We start from the raw sequence: 12,793 nt of genomic DNA, 5'->3' as shown, positions 1-12,793 counted from the left end.
AAAGACAGAAACTGCATGAATTCCCATTTCACATCTCCCCTCTTCTTTCCAGCTTATCTGACAACTCTAACTCATTGAGAAATTCCTCATCTAAGAATCCTATCCATACTGTGAGGCATTACTGCTTCACCTCAAGGTCTCATGGGGCAAGGACCAGGCACGCCCCTAATCTGGCCAACTCAGTCTAGCCTACCACAATGCACTATGTGCACAACAAGTCTTGGGCTTGGGTGCCCAGCTGCCTAGGTAGACCATGCTCCCAAGTCTAGCAGATGTCAAATTCGTCCTTCTTTCTTCCCACAAGGACAAAATCTGACTTTCCAAAGATACTCTTATTTTTTTCCTCTCCGACCATGCAGGGATTGGGTATCCCTGATTTGGTCTTGGTGTTAGCCCTGAATGATGTCCCTGGCTCTACAAGGGCTGGGGCTGCCAAGTGGCCTTTCAAGTTTTTCTTTAAAAGAGAAGGATTGCTTAGTAAACCAAGATGGAAGCTCTGTGTACGACCACATTAAGCCATGAGCAAGTGCTACTGGACTGATAACAGGAGACTTAAGTTTGGGTCTTCTTCCACCAGTGACCTTGGATTAAACACTTGACCTCTTTGTGAATTAGTTTCCTCATCTGTAAAGTGGGAAAGATAATTACAGGAATGGTATCATATAAAGCTAAAATGAGAGATCCGTACTTAGCAAACTGTAAAGTTTACTAAGTTGTGTTGTTATTGCTACTGACGTGGCAAGTCCCTGAGTCAACAAACTAGGGAAACCAGTATCTAAAGCAAGTATCCAAACACCTAAATGGCACAATTTGAGTGAGCCACGACTTTTGCTTCTGCCCTAGACTCTTACCTTTCCCAGTCCCTTTTAATGATCTGTAGCAGTGCCTGGAATCCTACGAGTATCACCCTTTAAGTTAGTCCTGTTTTCTCCTAGAAGTTTTCTTTTTAAGGTAAGGAGAAGGAGGAGTAAATCATTCAGTTCCCAACACCTCATTCAAGTGTCAGGAGGCCTGCCATCATCCTCCCAGACAGCCTGAAAGCATGAGGAAAGGACAAATGGCTATAAGCGCCAAGTTTTATCTTTCCAATGATGGTAAGGCCCAGAATTCACTGCCAGGTCTCCTAAGGCCAGCCTCACTTTGGTCCAGATAAGGCAATTTGTCAGGAACAATAATGAAGCTGACTCCCTTGCCACTGCTTCAGTGCAGTCCAGGCTAATCTGGGGCCTATCTGCTTCTGCCCCTCAGATCAATACTCCAGACATACTTGACCTCATTTCCTGGACAGTCTTATAAGGTATTCCCTCCCAAACTGTAGTGCTTACAACATTGGCTGGCCAGCCACACAGGGGCAAATGGCATAGCCACTGGGCTCAGAGCCCTTTCCTGTGGCCTCCTGAAGACTGAAGGCAGAGCTGCCTGGTTCCCCATGTTACTGACAAATAGGAAATTTCCAACTAGAGCTGCCATAGCAACTTCTCCCAGTCTCAAAGATACTTGCTTCCATATTAAACAAACAAAACCCTCCAAACCTTCTGAGTTGGCAGCCACTGCCCTGGGATAAACTCTGAACTCAAGAATTCTTCTGGTGATAGAGAAGAGGCACCAAACTCAGTCATTGAGTCTTGTGGTTTGAAGCAGGGGACAGAGTTTGATGTCATGCTCAGAGGACCAGCCAGTCACTGTGCTGAGCTCAGTAGAATATTAGAAGCCAGAATGGGCTGAAAGGGCAACCCTCAGGGACAGAAGGCCCAATTCACCTCCTTCCTAACCTCCCTTTGCTACAACTGTCCACAGAAATGAAATGACAGGGGCCAAACTGTAAGAAAGACCATTTGATCTCCAAGTCAGTTTAACTGAATGAGTACTTACTTATTATGTGTGCCAGGCACTAAGTGCCAGGGATATAAGATGTAGTCCCTGCTCTCTAATATATTAAGGTTTGGAGAGAAAGATATCTATAGATAGATAGACAGACAGACAGACAGAGAGATAGATAGGTAGATAATCACAATATAAAGTGATACATATTATAATAAAAGTTTTAATAAAAAGTAAGCATTTAGTTGGGCACAGTGGCTCATGCCTACAATCACAACATTTTGGGAGGCCGAAGCAGGAGGATCCCTTGAGCTTAGGAATTAGAGACCAGCATGGGCAACTTAGGGAGATCCCGTCTCTACAAAAAATAAACAATTAGCAGGCATGGTGGCATGTGCCTGTGGTCCCAGCTGCTTGTGAGGCTGAAGTGGGAGGATTGCTTGAGCACATGAGGTTGAGGCTGCACTCCAGCTTGGGCGACAGAACAAGACCCTGTCTCAAATAATAATAATAGCAGGAAAAAAAAATGAAAAAAGAAAGTAAGCGTTTAATTCGGGATTGGGAATGGAAAGGAGGTGAGAGGCCCAGCAAAATGAGGCAGACAAGGCCACAGAAAAGTAATGTTTGAGCTGGGATGGGGTAAGTAGACTTTGGAGTCCACCTAGGCTTGGAGTTTCCTTCAAAGTGCCCAATGTTATCACTCTGGCCTACCTTGTTGTCCTATTGACTCTGGTCAACTCTCAAAATTTCATACACACACATTCCGAAAAGACCATACCTCTCTGCTCTTTTCCTAAGGAATGCTGGGGAAAATAAGGTAGCCCTTTCAAGGAATATCTGCATTTGAAAAGGGAGCACATCAAAACAAAATGAATTATCAAAAAGATTACAGTTTTAATGATGCAAAGCTAAGAATTACCGCAGGAAGTAGACCGCTTAAACTACATTGCACTAGCACCAGCCTATCAACAAAAAAGACAAAAGAAAACACCTCAGTTTTTTGAAATCGCTGATTCTTTTATCCCTCTCTCTGACTTGTCAAATAAAAGTGATCAGGAATGTAACTATATCTTGTAAAAATTGCTTCTGACCCAAATCTGGCTTGGAGGAAACAACCAGGGGATCTCTGGGAACAGACCAGGACTTGATGTACTTATATCACATATATCAAGCAGCTTCCCACTTTGTGTGAAACAATCCCAGCAAAAGAAATCCAAGAGCTCTGAGCCCCACAACAGAGAACGGAGCATTTCTGGGCCATATATCAATTATGCTGTATGGCTAATATGGGTTAACAGGAATGGATTTCTAGGGCCACAGCAAGGACGGGAATTCTCAGGATGTTAATCATCAAAGGATCAGGGCACAAGATATAGCAAGTGAGATTAGCCAAAGAGAATGGGAAATGCCCTAGATCAAAGGCCCTAGATCAAACTGCCCCAGTACTGCAGTTCTTAGGACTTGCCACCCCTCCTCACCAGCATTAAGAGCAGCCCCATTTATAGGCCAGAAGCTAGACATATACAACGGAAAGAATTCAAGCTTCTATATCCAAGAAAGGAGACATACAGTTAAGAGACAGTGGCATGAGGGAGGACCCATCCTTCAGAGGGTGGGCATATCAATACCTCATAATGGAGACTGAATGCCAGGCAGGAGAGCAGGGTATTCTGTGCCCTGCCTAGGGCTCCCTTTCAGCAGTAGCAAGGTTTATTATACCAAAGAATATAATAAACCACACAACAAATAAAATCACATCCAGAATCTAACTCAAGACAAAGACTCTTCTTTGACCAAACATGAGTCAGCCTCCTCTGAGTCCTCTTTCTGAGTAGGCCCCTGATATTGGCCTGCTTAGTCCAGTTTTATTAAGAATCCAGCTGGGTCATTTTAGTGAAAATTCCCCACCTTTGATTTCTTATCAGATTCCTCATTTTTCACCCTGAGTATCTGTCTATGCTTGATATCTGACCAAATTTCTTATCCCCTACCCGATATCTTACCACCCTGGCCTGCCTTCAGCAAAAATCCTATCAAATAAGTTTAGCCAAAATCCCCTTTGATATTTCATCTTAGTAATTTCCATCCACCGATTCCCACCCTGCTCTTTGGCTAAATTCCCACTTTTCCTTATATTTGGAGTTGAGCTCAATCGTCCACCCCTACTACAAAAAACCATTGTTGTTGTCCCCCCACATAAAGTCTGTCTTACCATCTTTAATAAGCGTCAAAATAATTTTTTGTTTGACACATGCCCTCTTTTCACTTACTACTTCTTACTTTTGTGAGTAGACTGAAAAAGACACAAGAGTAGGAGAATCTACTCACTGAACACCCCGCCACAAAAACACCCCATCTCTATCCTCTTACTGTAGTATTTCCTTCATAGAACTTATTCCCATCTGATAATATATTTATTTTCTTGTTCATTATCTGTCTCCCTCCCCAACGTCTGCATCCTAAAACATGAGCAGGGACTCTGTTTTGTTCATAACTGTATCCTCAGCACCTAAAATGGTACCTGTGCTCAAAAACAAAACAAAAAAATCCCAAAACCAACCAACCCTGTCATTGAATAAAAGGAACCTGTCATTGAATAAAGGGAACCTTCAGAGGATATCTAGGTCTGGAATCTCACACTACATTGTGATCTAGGCTACGGAGTAGTTTTATCATCATAGTGCTTTTCTAAATTTTGAATTTGAAAGTCTTTAGGTAGGGCAGGTACTCTAGCTTCTCAAAAGCCTTACTACCCTTGACCTAGAATGAGACCCTTGTTGTTAATCTGCATTGCTGTGGCATACTACTAGATGGGACGCTCCTACTCAAAGACCCACAGTGGGTGTGAACTCCATTACATTGGCTATGTCTTATTTGTTTCTGAATTCCCAATGCCTAGAACAGGGTATTACTATGCCTGACACACAGTGAGAATTCATTGCCATGGAAAGAATAAACGAATTGATGGCAGAGCTGAATTAGAATCCAGGTCTCCTAATTTTCTCATCCGCTTCTGTTCCCATGACAACATGCTGCATTCCAGTTCTAAGTTTCCCTCTAGATTGATGGCTTACAATCCTCTTTCATTGTAAAACTAAGGTGGAAATCTTTCCCTAGTTGTACTTAAAATTCTCTGGGAACTCACTCAGGACAAAAAAAAAAAAAAAGAGAGAAAAAAAGAGGGTGGCGGCATGGCAGCACTGGCCTCTGCCAGACTGTCAATTAGCTGGTATCTCTCCAGTGGATGAGACTGGCAGGGAGAGGCCCTGCCATTGTTCCTGTTATCTCTGGGATGCTATGACAGGGCTCCTATCCCCCACCACCAGTTGGAAAAGCTGCCCTGATCCTTGTGCTAGTGATGGGCGGGTCTAGAGTGGCACTGTCTAACAGAAACATAATGTGAACCATATGTGTCATTTTAAAATTTCTAGTAGATACGTAAGAAAAAAACAGGTGAAATTAATTTTAATATATTTTATCTAACCCAGTAGCCAAAATATTATCTTAACATGTAATCAATATAAAACATTATTAATCATATATTTGCATATTTTTCCTATACTAAGTTCTTGAAATCTGGTACATATCTTATGTTTAGAATGCATCTCAAATTAGACTAGCTACATTTCAAGTACTCAGCAGTCACATGTGGCCAGTAGCTAACATATTAGACAGCAGGGGTCTAGAAGTTTGGGGTGGGAAATACTCCGGAGAGCCTTCCAAACCTGGCAGTAGAAGCCCACTATAAAGGGCACACTGTCACCCCAGAGGACGTTCACTCATCTTTTCACCTGTTCACTTTGATCTTAGCTGGAAGCAGCCCATTTCCATTTTGTGTGAGGTTCAATCCTCCTCAAGCCTACAAAGAACAAAGAATCAAGGCCCTAATCTGCAGAAGATGAGATCCTTTCTCCCTCTCAATCTGACCCTTTCATGGTACCCTGCTTCTTTCCAATACTCTGGAGAAAACCACAGGATAAACCTGGTTACTTCAACAGATGTTTCCCCTTCACGTGGAAGGCTTAGAAATCTCTCACAGACAAGAACATAATTTCAATGCAGCTAAATCAAAAGTATGCTATCCTACACAACTCATACTAGAGGGACACATAGTAGTAAGAGATTATATTTGTTTAGAATGTTCAGTTTATATGATTCCTATTTTATCATCACAATAACCCTGTGAGGTAGGAGGGTTGTTGTGATTGTTCTGATTATACTCATTTCATAGATGAGAAAAATGAAGCTCAGAGAGGCTAAATGACTTGACCAAGGTCACTGAGTATAGCTAGGATTTAAAAGTGAGTCTTCAATCTGCAAAGTTAGTGCTCTTTCATCATATATGCAAGACACAAGTGGACAGATTGTCTAATGTGCATGTGTGCATACATTCAAGACTGAGAAAACTCAAGATGACTTTTCTATTTATATGGCACATACACACATGAAAGGGATGAATTAATACATTAGGATGGTGGTTTTTCTCTTTCTGTCTTTCTCACACACACACAGGAAGAATGAAAAAGATAGGGAATATTTCAAGAACAGAAAGGTTACTTGAGTACATGCATAAACATAGGAGATGAAGGGATGGATCATATACTTATGTACAAGTAGGGAGAGGTGAATTTTGCATATTCATATATGCAAGCTGAATGAATGAGTTGTCTGTACATATGCACATGCAGGAGAGGAATGGACAGGTTATTTATTCACAAACACATACGGACACATCAAAAAGTAGAAACAGATTATTTGTACATGAGTATGCACACATTCAGAGGGTGGCTGGATTATCTATATACATATAGGAAAGTACCAAGGAGAAATGGATGGTCAGATTATTAGCACACAAACACATGTACATGAAGATTCTACCCCAGTGCCGAGTATGCTACTTTTCACTCATTATAATGACCCCCCTCACCAGCAAGTTGACTCAAGCAGTTATGTAATTAATATAGCTGCTCCATATTCCACCCACAAATGCTTTGCTTTTGTCCCTGCTTGTCATTCAGCCAGTCATACACACTCGGTACCACTTACCTTGCTGCTGCAACCAAAATAAGGTTTAAGAAAATGAAAACAACAAAAACAAACAAACAAAAAAAAAACCAAACGAAACACATTAAAACCACGAACTCTCAAGTTTTAGAATGCAAATGCTGTCTTTAAGAGGAAATCCATCCAGGAGCACTCCTTGGTTTGACAGAGAAGCCACAGGACGAACTTTCTGATCCAAAGCACCACTGCTTGCCCAACCGACAAACAGAGCCAAGGAGCTATTATTCTCAGTTGCACCCAGCTGGCTGGCTCCACGGTACAAAGTTGATGATAGAAACAATGCCCAGCAGAAAAATCCCCTCAATGAAGGGCTGGGCAGGAGTCTCACTGGCTGCAAACATAGAAATCTAATCTGGTCCACACCTCTCTGGAAAGGGGAATTCTGAGACCAGTCTGCTTGAGGCAACAGCAGCCAAACTTCAACTGGATGTAAAATTCTAACTCAATCGATTCCAGGCTTTAAGACTGAGGCATAAAGCAGGGCAGCTCCTGCTCCTGCTGCTGCTCCTCCTCCTCTCCAGCTGCTTCCTGCCTGCAACCTCCCATAGGGCACCAGCCCTCCTCACACGTTCCTGGCGCACACACCCCCTTCCTAGCACACTCACGCACACCCAACCCTTGCCAGCAAGCTCACTCACACACCCTTGGTGAGTGTCTCTCCCTTTTGCTAAATATAGATCTTACTCTCTCCCCTCCTCCACTTCCTTCCCTCGTTCTTCTCCTCCCTCCTTTCTTTCCCCTATCTACCTCTCTCATATCTGGGATACAGGATATAAACAGACATAGATGGAGACCATACTTTCAGGAGATTCTAGTCTCAGAGGGAAGCCAGAACACAGCATTCCACCCGCGGAATTGCTGGAGCACAATACAAAGGGAGTCTTCCCTTCTACTGAGACAAGCTCTAGGTTGGCTTGTAGGTTTCGTGTGTATATAATCTGTTGCCAGCGTTTGGCAAAACTGAAGGATGGATACAATGATCAAGTGCGGTTAAAATCAAACAGTGCCACATTCTTGGAGTAGACATCTAGTCCAGTTCTTACTGAACAGCCACCAAGAGAATCAACTGGAAAACAAGAACTCCCTCAGGCTACGCCAAAGCAACAACCAGGGAGAAGGAGGGAAAGTTAGGTGAGCTGAAATGAACCGTGTACTGCAGAAGTCTAGACCAAAGATGGTTCTGGAATCCAGAATTAGGAACGAAGTAACCTAAAATGATACCACAATGACCAAAAAGCTGTCTAACGTTCAGGGTCCTTTTTATGACTCCAAATTTCATTACCCTTCTTTGCCATTGGATGCCCTATCTCCCTGGAGACTTGCTAGCCAGGTGGCTCTCATGTGACCCTAATTCCTAATAATTCAGCAATCTTCTAGTTAGGACTCACTAGGACATTGAATGTCCTGATCTTCAAAGACCATGCAAGTTGTCCACTGCAACATAATGTCTGAACACAAGCTAGGACCCTTTGAAGCTCTGGAGCATAAAATACCAAATACATGAAACATGATATCCCCTTTCTACTCTGCAACCACAGGACATGAAAAACATTGCTTAATGAACCTAGAGGACTTCAGAATCCTTCTCAATAGAGAGCTCTGATCAGTCAGTAACAATCCAGTTAACTCATTTCTTTTCTACCTCCCCTGAGCTTGATCTAATGAGAAAAGGCCCTTCTCCTCCTTCGGTCAACAGTAGGTGGGCAAGAGCCAGCATGCCCAAACCAGGCTCTCAAACCTTGTGACTTCTGCTACCCTGCAACATTTCTCATGGCAATCCACAATAGAATATGGTCTCTTAAGTCCACAAATCAGGTAGTCAGTTTATGGGGGCAATCCTAGGATCTGTCACTGCAGAACAGGCAGCCCTTTATGGTAGATAAAACAACCTTTTAAATTAAGAATGATTTATTTGGCTTACCCAAGATCCTGAGAAGAAAGGGTTGATTTCAGAGCCAACATTTGCCTCCCTACTGCCTTCTTTCAATAACATTGCTTCCCCCTCAACCAAGGAAGAAAATTTAGATTCCAAGAGATGCTAAACAACCCATTTCTTGGCCATCTACCTCATTATGCAGCTAACACTGACGGCAGAGCACATACCTCCTAACCTAGTTGGGAGCTGGCTAAATGACAGAAGAGATAAGAGCTGACAGCACAACTATAACCACATCTAAATACAGAGGAAAAAAATAACTCGAAAACTGTCAAATTTCTGTGGAAGTCACAGCCAATTTACTGTGGAGTTTCCCATCCTTCAGCCAGAAGAAGGAGGTAAAAGGTTTAAAACAAGAAATATAGGGAAGACTGATTAAATCAGAAGTCCCTCCTCCAAATCTGCAGCCACTCATAAAGAGTCCAGATCAGTGGCTATCATTATCAGGTCTGGTCTGGGCTTCCTAGGTTAAGGAGAAGCTCAAACTTTTAAGACTGGGAAAGATCCCCAGAGGTAGGACCCTGCTGAAAGAACCTACTTCTTCCTACTTCTTCCATTAACAAAGTGGCCCCACAGCCTGGCTAAGGTCTCCAGATGGCATTCCTGAGGCTAATGGAGCCCTGTCTTGTCACCCAAACACATCCAGCCCATTTTTCTAAGCAGCCTGGGCTTTCCAGAAAAACAAGGTTCAGATAGTACAAGACGTGGTTGGCACACGAGGCACAACAAATCTGCTAACTCTAGTTATAATCTTCAAATGTCACAGGAGAGTTTATGTGGCTTTGACCACAAATTATCTTTGTATCTTTCCACCTTCCCATGTTCCAGCAAAAGCAACAAACAGAGTAGGTGGGGAGGTGGTAAACAGCCAGTGAAAGCTCTTGTAAAAGAGCTGTTCTACAGGGCCCACAGAGTGCCAGATACCACATGGCCAAAGGACATCCGGCCTCCTCAGTGGACTAGCTCTTTGGGACAAGCAGGCAATTTGTTTCCTGAGCCATATGAGCAACAATGCAGTCCTCTCATCACATTGGATCTGGCCCTGGGGAAGGCTGAGCAGGCTGAAAGGATGGGGTGATTTTTAGAGGTAAGAAATAGCACAGCACCCACCTCAGTTGGGAAGCTTCCTCAAAGTAGGCTGCTCAAGAGCTAGCTGGGCAGAACTGGAAAAACAGATTGGGTTAAGAAGGAAAAGGCATTTATCCAGAAGCTGTGAAATGCTCTGAACAGACATTCTCAAGGTCTGGTTCCCAATTTAAATCCTTACAGGGATCTTTGCCTGGAGACAGATGAGTCAAGATAGAAATTCAACATGAGACACTGACATTCATGCAGAGTTGTGGGAAGGTTCAGACCTGCAGGAGCTCTAAAGGGGAGCTGAATGGGTAGGTTAGTCAGAAAACGACCTGGCATACAAAATTCATCTTCAGTTAAAGTAACTGAGTGGTGTCAGAGGAATACTGGAGGAGGGCCTCACCAATCACAATTCTTCCCACTCATACAAACCAGTCTAAGTCTCCCTGATGCAAGATACAGCTGGTCTAGAAGCAAAGAATATGCCTGTTCCAAACCTGGGCTGCCTTTCAGGTGTCAATGCCAGGGACAGGCTGGGTCAGGACCAGCAGATGCTCACCTTATTGTCCAATATCAAAACCAATGCAAGGTACAAAGGATGGGTACGGCCAATGTCTATCTCATGCAGGAGTCAGCTTGTGACTGTTTTCCTCCTCTAAAGCTAAGCAAAGCCAGAAGCAATGTGAAGAGGCTGACATGTAGTCACACAGCTGGGATTTATTTCATGAGGAGATGGTTTTTCTGGTGGCTAAGAAAAGTAATTTTTCCCCCTGTAGAATGATGCCCTCCCTACACCATGGAGCCCATATGCAGCAGAGAATGATGGGCAACAGGAGGTAATCCTGCTCCTTCCCTGAGGAGCATGCCACCCTAGGGGAGTGACAAGCCTGGCAGAGATGTGCTGACTCTACTGATGCACTAAGACATAGCTGCTTTGTTGCCTAATCATACCCGACAAGCTGTAAGGCAGGACCTAAGAGTCATAAATTGCTGACAAGCCTGTCTTACAATCAGGTCAAAGACCATTCCTGATTAGCAGAAACTTGAACATAAAAAGCTGATAAACTTCTTGGAACTGCCCAGCTAACCAGTTTAGGTTTTCAGCCTGTGCTTCCAAAGGCTATGGCCCCATATCTATTTCAGGACCAAATAATTAATAATTCATGATCATAAGAAACCTATTATGTCTACTGTTCTCACACATAAACCTGATCAAAAGTCATAGCCCAGATTTAGGACTAATGCTGGTCCTAAACTAGTATCTGTTTATATATATCCTAGCCCAATCCACAGAATGCAGTGGCCCTGCCTCAATCTCCATACCCAAAGGAAACAAAAAGACCATATACAGAGGATCCTCTGAAAGGAATCCAAAATTTGAAGTTCCAAGGAGAAATTAACCTCTTGCACTAAATGAAGACTAACTGGGTTAATATTGATCAAATATCCCCTCAGTTCTTTGTGGCTTGTTCTAAGATATATCTAAGAACAAGATATAGGGCAAATCCAAATCTGGAGAATTCTTTTGGCTTAGGTCCTTGTTTCTACAGTCTTGTCGAAATATGTCCCTAGTCAGCATATGAGTCTCAAGTACATTGAGATTCAGTGAAGGGATCCCAAAGAGATGGGTTTTTCCCTATAGGATTCTCCATATATTCAAAATATCTGATATGAGGTACTGAGTTACAGGAAGGTAGCTAATGTACAAAGGGGAAAAGAAGACTTAATGGAGGCGTATCCTTCAAAGGGCATCTCTGACAGTAACAGGGAAGCATGGTGGAAAGAAAGGGAAGCACTCAACTAGATAAGTCAGAAGAGAGAACTACAAGTTCAGAGCCCTAGGCTGCCAGCTCACCCAAATCAACCTCACACAGAGATGACTTCTCTGCTCAGACGCTAGATCACTGGAATCCACATATTCTAATTCTTTACCCAGTGAGAGAAGCTCCTGCAAAGCCCTTTGTACCTCTGCCATAATCTATTTTACCTTCTTATCTATCAATGTCTCCTTCTCTGCAATCTTTAGTCCAGGCTTATTTCTCACTGGAACTATTGCAAAATATTCATTCTCTGTAGTCTCCATTCCTCCAGAACCACCTCCCACTCTCTCCTCTTTACCCTTGATCCATGATGCACAATTTGCTAGGGGGATATTTCTAAGACATACATAAGTTTTTGTCACTTATTTTCTTAAAGTCCTTCAGTGACTGTGCTCAAGAAAAAGTCCTAGTTCCTTACCATGTTAACAAAGTTCTTTCTTGACCTGCCCATGTCTAGAGGAATCTGGCTTCCCAATACCGTAACTTTAGTCAAAGCAAACCCCTTGCACTCAATGTACGATCTCATCCTTTCTGTTTCCAGATGGCCCTATCTAGAGTGCCATCAGAGAGTAAACAACAGGATGGTGAGAAGGCAAAAACCTTTTCAAGTGCTTTGTCAGCAGATAAGACTTGTAACCAAACACGAATAACTACTTTGGTCCCTGTTATGGGTTAAATTGCCTGAACGTCTATGTCACTCCAAAATTCATGTTAAAATCCTGACCCCCAAGGTGATGGTATTAGGTGAGCCTCTGGGGAGGTGAACAGATCATGAGGGCAGAGCCCTCATGATTAGTGTCTTTATAAAAGAGGCCCACCGGAGTTATTTTGTCCCTTCCACCATGAAGACACAGTGAGAAGGTGCTGCCTGTGAACCAGAACATAGGCCCTCAAGAGACACTGAATCTGCTGGTGCCTTGATCGTGAACTTCGAGCCTCTAGAAATGTGAGAAATACATTTCTATTGTTTATAAATTACCCAGTTTATAGTATTTTGTTAAAGTAGCCCAAACAAGCAAAGATAAATTGCGTCCCCCACAAATTCAAATGTTAAAATCCTAATCCCCAGTACCTCAGA

The 12,793-nt window shown here is 43.0% G+C and overlaps 1 protein-coding gene across 16 annotated transcripts in view; it reads right to left on the bottom strand.

The window, feature by feature from the left end:
• The window catches only part of UNC13B (unc-13 homolog B), a 234,021-nt gene that overhangs the window by 56,359 nt on the left and 164,869 nt on the right, over nt 1–12,793 (bottom strand). The window contains exon 1 of one of the 16 annotated variants that reach the window (XM_032239959.1): nt 6,868–12,479. The exons of the other annotated variants lie outside the window; for them this stretch is intronic. The gene's annotated coding sequence lies outside the window, so the exon portion shown is untranslated. Of the gene's footprint in view, nt 1–6,867; nt 12,480–12,793 lie in introns of those variants that run through there. 16 annotated transcript variants of the gene reach the window in all.

Source organism: Sapajus apella, unplaced genomic scaffold (assembly GCF_009761245.1).
Source record: "Sapajus apella isolate SASKATOON/1434 unplaced genomic scaffold, GSC_monkey_1.0 scaffold46, whole genome shotgun sequence".
NCBI lineage: Eukaryota > Metazoa > Chordata > Mammalia > Primates > Cebidae > Sapajus > Sapajus apella.
Note: the sequence above shows the minus strand (reverse complement) of the source record. Positions and strands in the feature narration are given on the sequence as shown.